The sequence below is a fragment of the Amia ocellicauda genome, chromosome 3, assembly GCF_036373705.1.
Source record: "Amia ocellicauda isolate fAmiCal2 chromosome 3, fAmiCal2.hap1, whole genome shotgun sequence".
In the NCBI taxonomy this organism is placed as follows: domain Eukaryota; kingdom Metazoa; phylum Chordata; class Actinopteri; order Amiiformes; family Amiidae; genus Amia; species Amia ocellicauda.
Window position 1 is genome coordinate 13,729,323 of NC_089852.1, and position 6,035 is coordinate 13,735,357.

Consider the following 6,035-nt stretch of genomic DNA (forward strand, 5'->3'; position numbering starts at 1 on the left):
AATTACCTAATTCTGTCACATCAAGGCCAGCCATGTTCCAGTATGAAATTGGTTGAGAGCTGCCGATGCAATGAAATACACATTACTTGCAAGGAAGTACTCCAAAACAAGACAGAGATGAGCGCAGACTGCTTCGTCTCTTTAGTTTTCTCTCAGGGGCTTGTACTGAGATAACTGAGGTGAGAGGACGCCTATTCTGAACATTGAAGTATTATGTGTTTGGCACTCCTTTAATTCATCCTTCCCTTGCTGTGCTGTCTTAATTAATACAGTTTTTATCTCTGTTTGAAAAGCACTAAGTGGACACTGAATATACTCCCTCAATTGAGAAGAATGACAGACATTATGGAAGTATATCTTTTCCTTAAGAAATGTTAACCTTAAAGATTGTTATCACAACACTGTCCAATTGTGTATTGGATTTTAACAGTATTGATTAAACCCTACTCCTCTTCACATTCAACATGGAAAAGAGAGTGAAAGTTTAGTGACTGTGAGGGACTGCAGGAAACATCTTCTAAAAGAATGGCCTGTAAAAGTTGTAAGAAGGGAGTGAACTGTAGGCTCCCTGTTTGAGAAGTGTACTTATTTATGTGCTTTCCTGAAGTGTGTTTTGCCAGAACCTTTAGGATGTCAGTCAGGTCATTATTTTAATGGAAGAATGAGTGCTTGTTTTCAAGACCTAACCCGCTGTCGAGGACTATTATCCAACTACAGGAAGCGCAGACTATTTTTAGGGGGCATGACTAATGTTCATTTTTGTCCGAGTGTGCTTTAAAATCCATATTCTGAAGTGCTGAAATCTAAGACCAGAAATCATGATCTTTGCTCATAAACAACAGGGACCTGTGGTACAAAATTCAATAGTTCGGTATGTCTTTCAGAGCCCAGGAGGAATGAAAACCATAAGATACTTGAAGATCAGAGTTGTGGAAATGAACTAAGGGGACTACAAGTATCCCATTGAAGTCTAAGCTCACTTGCACATTAGGAGATCTTGTTAGAGAGTGTGGTACTGTGTTTAGTTTTGTCAGTGCACAGATCTAGGTATCATTCAACCTAATGTTCTAAACAGGCAGTGCATGATCCACCTCTCCTGCTTTTTTAAAACAAATTTTGGACCCTCTGGAAACTATTTTAATCAGTCTGTCAGTATATTTTTCTAGCAGTCCAGTCTAGCAGCAGCATCTATCCCCCAGGGGTGGCAAATGGGCTGTGTGTCAACAGAAGTGTTATTAAAGGGCTTTATTAACCAGGCACAGGGCGACCAGGTTGGTAGAGTGGGCCCCTGCAGCTGGATTGCACACAAGATCTCTGTTACTCTAACTAGGTACTCCTGCTGCATGAGAGACCCCTGAAGGAAATCACTGGCCCAATAAGTGACCAGTCCAAGGACCAGTGCATTGGCTCATTTCCATTTGTTGAAAACACGACAGAGACAAATAAATTAGTCCTAGGTCAGAGGCAATATTGCAGCTTTCTCAGGTGGAGGGTCCATCTCAGTGAGTATTTAATATTGAGCCCACCCAAAGCTACAGAGATACCTTTGACCTTGACATTTTGGAGTCTTAGAGACAGAAAAGTAACTTTTTTTTTTAGTTATCAGAGCTGGATTATGAAGATTCAGAAAATAGTAATGCTTGGTACAACTGGTGAAGGCTTTTGCTTTGAAAACAGTCTGGGCCCTTTAGTCCAGAGATCCTGAGTCTTGGATATGTCATTAGCTGGGTATAACTGTGATTTACAAAAGAACCACGCACAAATGGTTAAGTGTTGCCAGGCTGGGCTGAGTTTGAAGACATACAGGGTCCTGAGGCTTTGCCACGCAACTGGGGTTGTGCCCTGCATGATGGGCAGAGCCCCTGTGAACAGTGCTATAAGTGAAGGCAAACTTATGGCCTTCACTCTGTGGTTTGTGCTGTGGGACTATCAGTGTAAAAAGAAGTAGATGACAGTAATAGGTTCAGACAGTGCATGTATAAAAGATGATAGCAGGAAAATCAGTGCCCTTCCCAATAAGAAGAGAAGGTTCTCGATGTAGATCTCCAATCTTCCCAAATCTGAAAGCTTTCTGAACAAGCCCTTCAGTTTCTGGGAAGCTACTTCTGTTTTAGCTGCTGAATTATATAACATGTTTCAATAGGCTGTATAATTATTGATATGAAATTCTATATTTTATATATATATATATATATATATATATATATATATATATATATATATATATATATATATATTTATATTTATACACTGATCAGCCATAACATTATGACCACCTGCCTAATATTGTGTAAGTCCCCCTTTTGCCGCCAAAACAGCCCTGACCCGTTGAGGCATGGACTCCATTAGACCTCTGAAGGTGTACTGTGGTATCTGGCACCAAGATGTTAGCAGCAGATCCTTAAAGTCCTGTAAGTTGTGAGGTGGGGCCTCCATGGATTGGATTTGTTTGTCCAGCACATCCCACAGATGCTTGATTGGATTGAGATCTGGGGAATTTGGAGGCCAAGTCAACACCTTGAACTCATGATTCAGGAGACCAGGCCACCTTCTTCCATTGCTCTGTGGTCCAGTTCTGATGCTCACATGCCCCTTGTAGGCGCTTTTGGCAGTGGACAGGGGTCAGCATGGGCACCCTGACTAGTCTGTGGCTACGCAGCCCCATACGCAACAAACTGCGATGCACTGTGTGTTCTGACACCTTTCTATCAGAACCAGCATTCACTTTTTCAGCAATTTGAGCTACGGTAGCTCGTCTGTTGGATCGGACCACACGGGCCAGCCTTCGCTCCCCACGTGCATCAATGAGCCTTGGCCGCCCATGAGCCTGTCGCCGGTTCACCGCTTTTCCTTCCTTGGACCACTTTAGATAGGTACTGACCACTGCAGACCAGGAACACCCCACAAGAGCTGCAGTTTTGGAGATGCTCTGACCCAGTCGTCCAGCCATCACAATTTGGCCCTTGTCAAAGTCACTCAGATCCTTACGCTTGCCCATTTTTCCTGCTTTTAACACATCAACTTTGAACACAAAATGTTCACTTGCTGCCTAATATATCCCACCCACTGACAGGTGCCATGATAACAAGATTATCAGTGTTACTCACTTCACCTGTCAGTGGTCATAATGTTATGGCTGATTGGTGTATATATATATATATATATATATATATATATATATATATATATCGGCTCCGGCTTCCCCGCGACCCTCACCAGGATAAGCGGTTTCGACAATGGATGGATATATATATATATATATATATATATATATATCTTCAATTGCCACCATTTGACCATGAACAGAGAATTGTGCCAATTGCCACAACAAAGCCGACATGAAGGATAACAGTCAAAATGAAAATCATAAAATCCTGGTCACATATATAAAAATTAAGCCTTGGCCATGTTTTCATCAAGCAGGCCACAGAGTCCTTTCTTCCAAGTTAAACCTATAAACATGTGCATCCTATTTTTAGTACAGCGCCAGCGAGTCATATATATATATATATATATATATATATATATATATGATATAATGCTGCCCCGAGCAAAGGTCTTTCAGATGTGGTTGGAGTGGACTGCTGCTGGTAATTACAAGACAAGTGAAAGATGTGCAGCTGGTGTTTCTCTTCTGTTCTCTGGAAATTATTAAGTTGAGCATTGTTAGTGCAAACCCACCCCTCCAAACACACCTCTTGGGTTTTGTTCAGCTTACAACAGACTGCTTCCTCTATTTATCCATCAGGGTTGAGTGAAGTATTTTTTATTAGTGCCAGAATTCACAAGAGAAAACCCAATAAAATAAGTAACAACAACAAACAATAACGGAAACATCAAAGTACATGAAGTACATGACATGAAGATTAAGATTTAAAAAAACAAGCAACAGCTGTCTTGTGGTACAACAAGTATCTGTTCAACCACATACAAGTTCTCTGAAGTCTATAAAATGATGTCGTCATCGTCTAACACCCTGTCCCCCCTTCTCTGCACCCTATCCCCTTTCCTACCATTTTTGAATACCCAATCCCATATAAGGAAATGGCAATAAATGTGACTACCAGAAGTCTTTAAAATTCTAGATATAATGAGTTCGAATCTATGAGGTGTTGGAGGCCTAGTTTGACTGGAGTAATATACATGTATATATATATATATATATATATATATATATATATATATATATATATTTGCTGGGACGATGGGGTAAGCAATATTTTTATTATAACTATTTAGTGTGCCTTGTGAACTGATAACACCAATATATTTGAGGATTTTCCAGTTCCTATGAGGCAATGCACTGACTGCCAAAGGAGTGCCAAAAGGGATGCATTTAAAAAAATAAAAGGTTTTATAAAACTGAGAGATTACTGAAAGCTGGCCAGCGTATCTCAACCAACACCTCTTAACTGCATTGTGGATGCTGCATCTGACTTTTGACGGCAGCCAACAATGATGTCAGATATCAGGCTTCAAAATTTACCGGAAGGCTTCAGTGTTTTAAGTAGATTCCCGGGTGAAGGTGATGGAGGAGCGCCTCGTGGGAAACAAAGCCAAGCTGGTGGCCACTGGATGCATTGGATCAAAACAAAAATGTGGATTAACACGCCTGGGCAAGCTGGCACGACTCATAGGTGACAGATTCGCCACATGCTTTTTTGTTTATCTTATTAAAACAATGTGGGCTGAGGAAATGAGTCATCATCCACCGAAGCCATGGGTATTCTGGCTTTGACAACTGGAGGTTGGCTGATGTAATTAAGGAGGAGAATCTGTTACAAGCCCCAGATGAGCTCATGGATTGTTGTGCTGTGTCTTGGAAAAGCAACCTCTCAGGTTTTAGTGACAATCAACAAGAACAAAATGGTACACAGGAAATATTAACACCTTGTAAAATGAGCACCATGTTAACAAGACGTTGGCACTCAGTCCAATGGCCTTAAACCTGAATCAGTCTACAAAAAAACAAGACGTCAATAAAACCAAGACATTTTGTATTAGAAAAAACATTGTTTATGAAGGACTCGGATAATACCGATGGCTGTATCGAAAGCAGCCAATATAGTCACTGGGTGAGCAGTCCACTGTGAATTACATAAGGTATCATTTTTAAATGGTTATCGTTAACCAGGCCAACACATCTTATTAGGTACAAGGCAAGGGTTTCCTCCAAGTCAAGTGAATAACAAAATTCAAATTCACTTTCCATCACCATCAGGGCTGATCTTCACATGAAGGTTGGAATCCAGGGATGGTAAAAGAAACGACCCCTGACCTTGAGACGAGACAAGTGCAGCCAAATAATAGAAACAAACCAAACAAAAAAGTTAAAAACACAGCAGTATCTGACACCTATGGACATCAAAGGACAGCGTTACCATCCATACACCTCATTGGGCTTGGCTTCACCCCGAATGACAGGTGCTGACTAGGTGGACCACGCAATATGACATGGCCAGCAAACTGGGTGCAGCACATTGTCAGAGACCAGGCAGAGGTCTCTTCAGCATTTCGCCAAAGCGTCACAGTGAGGACAGCTAGAGCAGGTAGTAGGGGGGATAATCTTACACATAGAAAGCTCAGTGTTGACAGATTGAGATTCATGTAGTAGATGACACAGCAAGACATGTGCAAAGAACTTGAAATCTTTACAGGAAATAGTCTTGTTTATAGCCTTAACCTTTCTATGCCCATACCTCTACAAAGGAATTCTTCAGCACCAGGAATTGAGACTTGCAAGTATTCCAACCCCACCCCTATAGTTGAGGCCCACCCTAGAAATTAAACCCCTGGCCTCCCCTGTATAGGTGAGAGGGTATTCTACCTCATGTGAGGCTTGTTCAGACAGATTACTTACATCATCATGCAAACATACATTTGAATGATATTTTGTTCAACATCAGGCAGAGCAATATTTAGCAAGCAGTCTCAGTGCTCAGGTATGAAAGGCAGAAATATAAAGTCATTGTGCTTAGAAACCTTGTCTGGGTGTGAATGTTGATGAGGTACTTTGTTGTCATTCAAATTCAAAA